We start from the raw sequence: 12209 nt of genomic DNA, 5'->3' as shown, positions 1-12209 counted from the left end.
TACTTGTTGTAACTCTCATGACTTTTGATTTTACATAACCTTAACTCCCACTAAGATAATTTACTATCCACTAACATATATGCTAAATTCACACATGCATCATGGATATAAAAATACTTGAAAATATTAAATACTAAAATCAAATTTATTTTTCAACAATAGATGCTTCAATACTTCCAATGTAATTATAACTAAACAAATAAAAAGAAGGCAAAAGAGCAAAAAATTCCCTTAAACTATACAATTGTTGTATAATTATAATACCCCTAATTTTAAAAGGATAGTCTCGGTATTTATTTATTTATTTTTATTGTATTTTTTTAATTGTTTAATTGATTATTTGACTAATTGTTTATGTGTTTAATTGAATTAAGTGTTACTTGATTAATTGGCTACTTATCTATGTGTTATTTGTATTTTGTCTAGGTGTTATTTGTATTATTTGTTTAATTAGATTGTGTGCTTAAATGATGTATTTGATTAATTGTAATTAATTGTAAATTAAATATTTAAATGTTTTATTTTATTTTATTTTATGGTTATGGTTAGTGGTAATGGTCTAACTAATTGGTCCCATGGACTACTTGGATAGGAGGTTGGATGGGTATGGATAATTACCCATGAATAGTTATATATGTATATATATAGATATATATGTATATACATATATATAGAAAGGAAAGTAATTTGTTAATATTATAGTAACTTTAGTATTAATAAATAATCTGATGTATATATTTTATATAATAAGGATATACATATATATTATATGTAACATGTTTTAAGTTACCTTTTTTATATTATGGTAACTTTAGTATAAATAAATAATCTGATGTATATATTTTATTTATTTAATGAGGATATAGATAGATTATATACGTAACATGTTTTAAGTTACTTTTTAATATTATGGTAACTTTAGTATAAATAAATAATCTGATGTATATATTTTATTTATTTAATAAGGATATAGATAGAGTATATACGTAACATGTTTTAAGTTACCTTTTTAATATTATGGTAACTTTAGTATTAATAAATAATCTAATGTATATATTTTATTTAATTAATAAGGATATACATAGATTATATACGTAATATATTTTAAGTTACCTTTTTAATATTTTCATTTTTTATTTTTCTTTATTAAGTTGACTTGGATTGGGGAAAGGAATAGGGTTATTATTTAGCCTATAAATACACAACTATAGGTTGAAAAAGGAGTGAAAATATATCACGTAATATATTCTAGAGAGAGAGAGTTAAAGAGAGAATGAGGAAGAGGAAGGAAGGAGGAGAAAACCCTTTAGAGAGAAGATCAAGGAAGAAGAAGTTTAACTTTCAATCTGAAAGTTTAAGGCAAGTTATTCTTCTATCTCTTTCCCTTTGATTCGTATTTCTGTACATGCCTAGGAAATTCCAGAATTTATTAAACACTTAAAATTAAATAATTATGCATGTTTAATTGGATTAAAACATATGTTTTATGAAATTGGTTCATATCTGTTCTTGTGTTATGAATTGATAAATGCATGATTTTGATTTGATTTCCGGTGTGAATTTTTATATGTTTACATTATGTATTTTTCATATATGTGGAATGATGGAACGTAGAAACATGCCTAGGATTCCTGAACATTAAATAGAAATTAGGTTTGGGTTTAAATAAATTTAAATAGACTCAATCATAATGATGTTTTCTATTTGAATGTGGAATGATGGAACGTAGAAATATGCCTAGGAACTGATGTCAATTGTATTCTGTAGTTACAGAATGGTTGGCACTAGGAAAAGGATGGGGTCCAAGGCGACAGCGATAAAGATCCAAAGGAGTAAAGGAGTACGTTATTGATTTCATTGCCCGAAGCCAGAATTAGGGATCAAAGGTTTAGGTTCGTTTGGAGCTACTTTAAAGTATAAGCCAAGGAAAGATTTAGATGTGCATGATAGGTCACCGCATATCGGGGCCGACACGACTTCAGTTGATCTCAAAAAGGAGATAAGCGGGGATTAAGAGTCCAAAGAGGATCCTAATGGAGGAGATTTCAGCGTATCCAAGAGAGAGGGTACTACATCTGGAATATGGATGATCGCGCGAGGGTGATCTTGTTTACTGGTTATATAGCTAATGTTATTTGTAGAATTGGTATTGATTAATCTACTATAATTAAACTGTTTTATCATCTCTAAAAGAGATATATAATAAGTACTCTTCAGAAGATTGGGGATTTGATGGAGTTCTTATCAGAACGAAACGTATGATTTTGTATCACATTCAGTAAGGTATTGGTATTATGTTGTGACGTTCTAATGCGCTTTATAAAGACAAGTTAGATAGTTTACATTCAGCGTGTAGGGAGGATGAGGGTTAAGCCCTTAGTATTTGCTTAGGCAAACATATGTTGCTTTTAAGCTCTGTTTAAATGATATGTTTCGAGGTTGGATGATTACCTACGAAACTATAAAAGGAAATTGTGAAACAATTTGGCAGTGTTGATTTCAAATGAGACTTTCTTTTCTAGAAAGAACGATGTCCTAAGTAGGAGTATATTTTGTGCTAGTGTGTTTGTCATACGTGTTTTATTTTCGTTGATTATTTTGGTTAATGGTATATGGTTTAGTTGGGGACACAAGTATGTGATCAGCCAACTATTGTTTTTAATAATATGGAGTAATAACGCTATTTACGCTAGATTTGTGAGCATGCGGTCGTAGGATATGGTAGATACACATAATTCTAGCCAATCTATTAGACCTGGACATGCGTCATTCTAGTATATTGTTTGGGATGGGATAGTTAAACCATCACTGTGAGTCAAATAATCTAGTATGATTAGTTTGATTTACTTTACTCTAGGTATGGATTTGTGTCATATTACAATGCCATGATAATGGTGGTTATTAATATTTTGTGATGCGTGAGATTGTGGTAAATAAAGATCACTGTAACGTCATGATGATTTATTTGAGGTGCTGGATTTACTGAACATCTTCTTGAAAAATTCCGGAAGTTGTTACTAAGTCGAAAGGAGGATTTAGTACTGGTTTAGGTACTTATCAGAATGACACCGATTGAGGATAGTAGATTAAATAAATATTCATCAGTCTATTCTTAATCAAGAATTTTATTCGTGAGGGCATATCATTAGGAGGAGTTATCGGTGTTGCATATGGAGGAGGGAACTAAGTCTTATTCACTTGTATAAATAATATGGAATTTTTTTTATTTATTTTTAGGTCACAATTTGTAACAATTAGCTGTTGCTAGGAAATTGATAACTTATGTAGAGGATGGAAGGATTTCATATTCTTTTGAAGTTAGACAAAAAAGTCAGATTGTCATTAACTTGTTTTAAAGAAGCAGGGTGTGTCAAAGACAAGATGGTGAGACCAAACACCTTTATAAAGATGAGGTGCATGGTATGCATGGAAAGGTCGTAGTTTGTTGATTTTTGTTGAATTAAAGTCATAGTTGACTATTGATAAATGAAATTACTGATTGATTTTTAATATCGGCAAATTTATCACGGATTAGTGGTGGATAGATTTAGTTATAGAATTCGCTTTTGAAGACGCTCCAATTTAAACGTTGGGTACAGACGAAAGCTGGTGGTACTGGACTAACGGTACTTTCTATCGACAAATTGGATGGAGGATGCACGGACTGAGTTTCACAACTTTTAGTTCTTCTAGTATTTATTAGATAGTAGAGATGGACCATCAAAGATCACTAGATCCTTTGCAGCCATTTCCTATACTAAAGTGGAAATGAGAGAGCATTTTACAGATTTAGTTGCTGGATTTCTAATTTTACACAAGGGTCAGGATTCTGGATGAGATATTGGTTGACTGATACATTAGGTCAACTTGATTCTTGTCTATTTCGAACTGGTAGGACTTCAGTTCATACGAATAGAATGGATCACGAGACGATTTAGATGGATTACAGTGGTGATTCACACTTTATATCAAGTTCCGTCTGGTGGAAACAATGATGTAAATGGATGCTCTCAACAAACGATAGAATATTTAAATCTTTCAGTTAGTTGTTGAGTTATTAGATACATTTATAGCAGGTGTAATAATAACGTTTGTTATTACTACGGTAGTTGAGAAGGTCAACTTTGAATATTGGAGCTGACCTTGGAAACGGTGTTACCTTACTCAAATGGAGTTTAAGGTACTCGAGGAGGATTTAGTAGTTTCTGTAAATAATGATATGATGGTCGGGCGACTGAGCTGGAAAATTTATAATTTTTCTCGATGTGATCAAACGGTTAGAAGGTACATCATGACATCAAATGTTGATTTTGGTGAACAGATACAGATAAGGATGCATATATAATTGCCCTAAGTGTAAAACCTGCTACAAAGGTAGAAAGTTGATCATCGGATATCGTAGGAATCTTTAGCCACTTCCTATAACAAATATGGAAGTTGAATTAAATAGGAGTGACGGTCGATGGGAAGGATCGACATTGATTTGGAATTTCAATTTTCCATATGGAATCTGAGTGGTGGATTGAAAAAGATCGCTTGAGGACATAAATTTGAGTGATACTTATTTTAGAATTTCACAGTAGTTCTATAGTTCAGTGATAGTGGTGTTATAGCATGTGGATGTCCATATTAGTGGATGCAAAGTGCTATTTCGAAGGAGCTTATGAAGATTTTGGAGCAGCAGCTATACTTTATATCTATAGACGGATGAATTAATCGAGAGATTAAATTAGACCATAAAGGATATGTTTGAGGTGTATATCCTAGATTTTCATGGACAGTTGGAAGTGTTTACTTCACTTGTCAGAATTTTATCTGTGATATTGTTGGCACAAGGAGGTTAGTGTGACAACTTTGGAGGTTTTGTATCTTTCACAGTGCATACCTCTCATTTGTTGGTTGGAAATGGAAGTATGGGTTGTACAATCAGACCTTGACTTCATTTTAAAATATGTCTGAAAGAGATACTTCCCTTTGTATTGAACTGGGCGCGGTTGGGAGGCAACGGTAGGATGTTGTAAATAGTTGAACTCATATACTAGAGTTTTTCTATTAGGGAATAGTTTGCTCATTCTGTTTTCTATGTACGAAGAAAGACGATTTTTGGAGAAAGGTAAATTTTACTTATTACATTGACTTTTAGAGGATTGTGCTTCGCAATTGAGGCAGTCGCCTCTGAATTAGCGTTACCAAATTATTAGCGCTGGGTGCATAGGAGTTTGTGCGTATATTCTATGGCACTTGGAGGTATGTAGATCATTCCCTTGTCGACATGGGAGGATTACGTTGTTATTTGATACAACCTACGCATCATATGATTATTGTGTTTCTTAAAATATAGGAACCCTGTCTACCACTTGGTATATTGGAGTTAAGTGGAGCCCTTATAGTGAGGTTGCGTCTACTTGGGAATATGAGGATGTTTTTCGCTCACAGTTTCCAAGCATAATGGAAGAATAATGGAAGGAAGTAAGGGTAAATTCCGAGGACGGAATTCCTTTTGTTAGGGGGGAAGAATGTAATACCCCTAATTTTAAAAGGATAGTCTCGGTATTTATTTATTTATTTTTATTGTATTTTTTTAATTGTTTAATTGATTATTTGACTAATTGTTTATGTGTTTAATTGAATTAAGTGTTACTTGATTAATTGGCTACTTATCTATGTGTTATTTGTATTTTGTCTAGGTGTTATTTGTATTATTTGTTTAATTAGATTGTGTGCTTAAATGATGTATTTGATTAATTGTAATTAATTGTAAATTAAATATTTAAATGTTTTATTTTATTTTATTTTATGGTTATGGTTAGTGGTAATGGGCTAACTAATTGGGTCCCATGGACTACTTGGATAGGAGGTTGGATGGGTATGGATAATTACCCATGAATAGTTGTATATGTATATATATAGATATATATGAATATACATATATATAAAAAGGAAAGTAATTTGTTAATATTATAGTAACTTTAGTATTAATAAATAATCTGATATATATATATTTTATATATTTATATAATAAGGAGATACATATATTTTATACGTAACATGTTTTAAGTTACCTTTTTTATATTATGGTAACTTTAGTATAAATAAATAATCTGATGTATATATTTTATTTATTTAATGAGGATATAGATAGATTATATACGTAACATGTTTTAAGTTACTTTTTAATATTATGGTAACTTTAGTATAAATAAATAATATGATGTATATATTTTATTTATTTAATAAGGATATAGATAGAGTATATACGTAACATGTTTTAAGTTACCTTTTTAATATTATGGTAACTTTAGTATTAATAAATAATCTAATGTATATATTTTATTTAATTAATAAGGATATACATAGATTATATACGTAATATATTTTAAGTTACCTTTTTAATATTTTCATTTTTTATTTTTCTTTATTAAGTTGACTTAGATTGGGAAAAGGAATAGGGTTATTATTTAGCTTATAAATACACAACTATAGGTTGAAAAAGGAGTGAAAATATATCACGTAATATATTCTAGAGATAGAGAGTTAAAGAGACTTCACCGAGCCGGTTCGCCTATTCCATTGGTTTGAAGTGCTACTACCAAAGGAAGAAAAGTCGTTGTATCATGGGAGATAGACGCCGAAGAGTCCGTTAGCACCGTAGCGGGGCGTATCTGTCTTAAGGCTATAGAATTAAATTCTAGCCTCGACTTTATCAGGTTCTTTTATAGTTTTATTTTCTTGATATTAAACTATATAAATATATATAGATTATTATAATAAATATTATATTTACAAATAATATTTAAATAAATTATACTATAGTATATGTTACATTTTTTTTTTTCAACATCTTTGTGGATCCCTTGGTTTAGGAAGAAATACGCAAAAAAAAAAAAACTCAGAATTTTAGGATTTGTAATCCAAAATCCTGCAGTTTGGAGAAGTATTCTGTCAGTAACTGAGAAATTGCTTGATAATATTCTCTTTCAGATGCATAATGGTAGAAGTTTTGAGTTTGGTTTTTTGGTATTCATGTTTGGATGGGTAGGAAAGAAAAGAAAGGAATGGGTAATATTCTTGTTTTGATGGATAGAAAAGAAAAGAAAGGAATGAATAATTTATCATCTTACCCTTTTTTACCTTTCCTTTTGTAAACCCTAATTTCATCTTACCTGAATAGGGCAAATGATTTTAGCCTCCCCAATAGCCTCCATCTCTATTCTCATTCTTAGCCTCCTTCTCTCTGCAACTGTAAACTACAAAATGGAAGTTCAATCTTCCAAATGTGTTTTTCTATTATTATTATTAGAAATACATATATATATATATATATATATATATATATCCCTGTTTAAGCCACTTCTTGAAAAAAAAAAAAAAAAAATCTTGTTGGCTTTTAGGAACAGATGAAATCAGAGGAAGGTAAACTTAGGAACAGATGAAATCAAATTGTTACGTGCATTACAGATCATGGTCTTGAATTTGATTTTTTACCCGAAAACCATAAAACATGCATTGAACAGCTAGAAAGGGAAAATGCAGAACAGAGAATTGTTGTGCCACCATCTGAGTCTCAACACCAAGAGCATGCTGGGAAAAAAATTGTTATGCCAACCCCTGTTCCTTCATTTGAGGCTCAACTGCAAAAGGAATATGGGAAAAAATGTATTGCCCTTGTTCCTTCATCTGAGGATCAACCGCAAAAGCAAACTGGGAAAAAATGTATTAACCCTACATCTAAGGCTATAGCATAAAAGAAAGCTGGAAAAAAAGGTATTGCACCAACCTTTGCCTCCAAGACTCAACTAGAACATCAGCAGTCCAAAAAAGGTCGTCGGGAAGCTATATCAACCAGAACATCAGCAGAAAAAATGTATTAATAATTTGATTTCTCTCAACTCTCAAGCTTTCCCCTTCTCTCAAGGCATTTTTGTCATTAGTTCCATTTCTCTCTAAATCCTTCCAAATCTTGTTAATTTTGGAGGGATTCCAAATGAGGGATTTGATCCCTCCAAATCCTTTCTTTTCTCTTATATTCGTCTCATCCAAACATACTAATCACTATCTCCCTCCAAATCCTTTCTTTTCTCTTATATTCGTCTCATCCAAACATACTAATCACTATCCTTCCTTTTTTTTTTTCCTCTCCAAATCCCTCAATCCAAACCCTTAAAGGATTGAATCGTGCTTTGAATATCTAACCTAATGTATGCATATCACCAACCATGGGCTTAAGATTTCTCTAACTATAAAATTAAAACCTAATTAATCCTACAAGATACAATAAGATCTCAAATTTAGTCGGACGTGAACTTGATCGAGAATAAATGAACAAAAAGTCATCTAAGCAATCAAACTAAAAAAATTAAAAATATTTAGTCTAAAGTGAAACATCAAGAAAGAAACGCAAGAAATCAAGAACATACCACTGTCTTCATCGGAAGAATCCCAGGGATAGAATCCAAACGGATCGTCGCCGAGGAAATTGCCGGAATTCGAAGCTTTTGCTTTGAAATGGATGAAGGAAGAGAGCGATTGAGGGTGAAGAAGAGAGAAATTGGCGATCGAAATGAGAGGTGAGGGAGAGAGAGAGGGAAATGTTTCTTTAGTGCGAGAAGTAGAAGTGAGAGAAGAAGAAAGAGTGGAGAAGCAGAGGGCACCGGTTTCTATCATTGTAGAGAGAGAGTGTGTGTGTGTGTTTAGAGAGAGAGGGGGGCTTTGGGGTCCGAAATCTAATGGATTTGGGAAAGGTCCGGCGATTAACAATTTGCCTCTTCATGAAACTCCTCTGCTCACACCTTTCACCTTATGTGGCTAGTTTTGAAGCCAATTCCGATCTTACCAACGTCGTTGATAACATGAAGCTCTGTTCCGTGACAATCACCGGCGTCACTACTGGCGATGGCAGCCTTACGGCTCTTTGCGATGGGGAAAACTGAAGAAGAAAAAAAAAACAAAATAAAAAATATGAGGGCATTGTTGGTGTTTCACATCCATAAATTATATATATTTCATAATAAATTAATAAAGAAGGATAAATTAGTAATTGTATCGCTTTGCCGGTCGAAAAGTTGTCTCCGATGACCTTTAAGGGAGCATTTTACTTGCTTTTAATAGTTGAAGGGCACAACTTACTTCTCAAAATAATTTAAGGGGGCATTATGCAACAATAATATAGTTTAAGAGTGTTTTTTACTCTTTTACCTAAAAAGAAAATAGAAGTATCTAAAACCCATCAATAAATTCTTAATAAAGTAGTAGTTGATAGTTGATGCTAATTAATGTATCTCTAAAATATTTTCGTTTACAATAAAGTTACAAATGGTGACCAATGAAGAGAGAGAAATTAAAGAGGAAGGGCTAGTGGGTGAACCTATATAGCTAAGAATGACACGGTCTGGGTCTGGGTCTGTTGCTATTGCCTATTGGGGTTGAGGCTCGGAGCTCAACAAGCACACACATTGGGCATTGCAAGCTGCTGTTGCCAGTTACGACTCATAATACCCAGTAGTAGTACTCAGTACCAGTAGTACTTATCACCACATTTATGGTTCATTTTCTTGTTTTGTATGTTGATTCAGACGTAGCACTGCTTCAAGTGCTCAACACTACATTGCAAAGCCAACACCAACTTATATTACTTGTACATTGTCTTCATTGTCATCATTGCCATTATCATCATCATCCTCATCTTCTTCTTCTTGTGGCCTATCTCCACCGTCCATCTGTTATTATGAAAGTCCTTATAACCACACAGGTGATGAGGAGAGGTGGGGCGGTTGACTATGGGAATGGGCTCCGTCAAGTGGCGCCGCCCATCTCGAGGTGGCGAGAACACCACTGGCATGTAATCCTCCGCCTCCCCCGGGAACTTTGAGTTCTTGAAGTGCTCTTTCAATGCTTCCAAACCCTATATATATATATATATATATATATATATATGTATCTAATTCAGGGATGTTTTTGTACCAGTTATTTATTTGGACTACTGAAGTAAATCTCTCCCTCTCTATCTCACACACACACACATACACAAGCCGGTGCAAGAAGCATTCCGACAGCTAAATTGGAAGTTCAACTTGAGATCCCAGTAGATCTCTGATTAAGTCAAGCCTGCATTCCCTCTAGAATATTGCTGAATCTATGGTCTTCAAGTCACTTATTTCTCTTTTGCCTATCTCTACCCCGATTAACGAAAACCAGAGCTAATAGTTGGAGCAAGTCTTGAATGAGCCCCTTGAAAGCTTGATGCAAATAAATGAATTTTTGTTCTACGTTTCCCAGCTATATATATATCCTTGCTTAGCGAAAACAACCAAAGTTAATAGTTGGAGCAAGTCTTGAATGAGCCCCTCGAAACCTTGATGCAAATAAACGATTTTTTGTTCTACGTTTCCGAGCTATATATCCTTGTTTAATTCTTCTGTTCATTGAATAATTGAAACTTTGACGAATAACTATGGACCTATTTTTCTGCAAGAAAGAACATACCAGTTCTCTGCCTGCTTGTTTTCTCTTCCTGTTTGAGGTCACCACCAAACATGTAATCTTTCAATTGGGTTTCAGCTAAAAAAGTGCTAAAAAAAAATCAGAACTAAAGAGCTGGGCAAGTTTATTTGGTAAATATGCGTGGCTTCTACTGTTTTGTCCCACATCGGCTATGAGTAAGAAGAGTGGAGAGAGTAGCTGATTATAAAAGAGGAGGCCTAGTTATAAAATCAGAACTAAAGAGCTGGGCAAGTTATTTGGTAAATATGGTAGCTTCTACTGTTTTGTCCCACATCGGTTATGAGTAAGAAGAGTGGAGAGAGTAGCTGATTATAATGTCCCACATCGGTTATGAGTAAGAAGAGTGGAGAGAGTAGCTGATTATAAAAGAGAAGGAAGCTTACATTTTTCGGCCTTTTGGCTAAGATCAAGTGTAGTATCTATTCTTATTAGTTTAATATCTGATACGTGGGCCGGTTCACATGATATTAAATTTATTTTTTGGTTCACATGATATTAAATTTATTTTTTGAGGGGAAGAGTCCAACACAGTAGCTTGCTGCTGAGGCTGTCGCCTTGGTGTTGCACTATTACCTTGGCTTGGCGCACCCCACCCAAATCTAGTACCAAAATTTGATCGTCTTCGCAAGGCTTGAAATGCTGGGCCTGTGTGCACTTATATTAAGAAGTTGATCCCACCAACAATGGATTATTTTTGTTCTGACATTTGATGGGCCTCTTCTAAAGCCCAAAATCCAAATTTTTTTTTTTGTGTGACTGGATTACATTGAGGCCAAAATTACACAGAGGGATGTATCAATGCATGGTGTTCTACGAATATTGGATCATTTACAAAGAGGGATGGCAAAGATTGCGGAAAATCGAACAATTATACAATATTTGCCTTGTGTAACACGTTGGGATTATTTAGCTAAAGTTTATTCAGATTATTCCAATTACTTATTTGTTTCTAGCACAAAAATACTTTTTGAATTTCCAGTAGAAAGGGATGAGGCTTTTAGCGCGGTTCAATATCCCTTATTTTTTCACATATTTTTTTATAGAACTACAATTTTTTTTTTTTTGGATGTATATTTGTTATTAGATCACATTAGACTCAGATGGGTGAGTAGGTAAATATTGTCCTTTGGTATAATCATAACATTTTACATTTGTGAAAAAATTGACTTAAATACATATTTCATGACAACATAAATCAATGTACAATTTAAAATAAATATATTCGTGTTTTGTTAGAGAAGGCTAAATGGCTGAAAATTGGATAGGCAATTCAATGCAAAATGTTGGGGTATTACCTATGCAAAATGTTGGGGTATTGAGACTGCAAAAAACGTGAAGGGAAATCATTTCTTTGTAGACTATTGACATGTTAACTTCCTTAGTGAAGAAAATCAACTTCTCTTACAACTATCTATACCAAATGTTGTTCGAGATTTCAGTTCCACACGCAAAAAAATGTAACGCGATTCGGTACTTCCAAACAAAAAGAGAGGTGCTAGCGACAAGCGAGGTGGTCTCCACATGGCTGATAGTCGCGACTGTCAGTAACATTACTCTCTTTGAAAGACTACCAAATAGTCTCATCGGGCAGGCTAGTAATGAATGTAGGAAATTCAGGAACGTTTTTGTATCACTTCTTTATTTGGATTATTGAAGTGTGTGTGTGTGTATATATATATATATATCTCACACACACACGCATCGGGGCC

At 33.1% G+C, this 12209-nt stretch overlaps 1 pseudogene; it reads left to right on the top strand.

Moving 5' to 3' along the window:
• Positions 1 to 10879: 10879 nt before the first annotated feature.
• On the top strand, positions 10880 to 11093 carry LOC132268074 (U2 spliceosomal RNA; annotated as a pseudogene).
• Positions 11094 to 12209: the final 1116 nt, after the last annotated feature.

This window comes from Cornus florida, unplaced genomic scaffold (genome assembly GCF_030987335.1).
Source record: "Cornus florida cultivar Cherokee Brave unplaced genomic scaffold, ASM3098733v1 CherokeeBrave_3.0.0_Hap2_Chr07, whole genome shotgun sequence".
Lineage (NCBI taxonomy): Eukaryota > Viridiplantae > Streptophyta > Magnoliopsida > Cornales > Cornaceae > Cornus > Cornus florida.
This window is presented reverse-complemented; position numbering and strand designations above follow the sequence as displayed.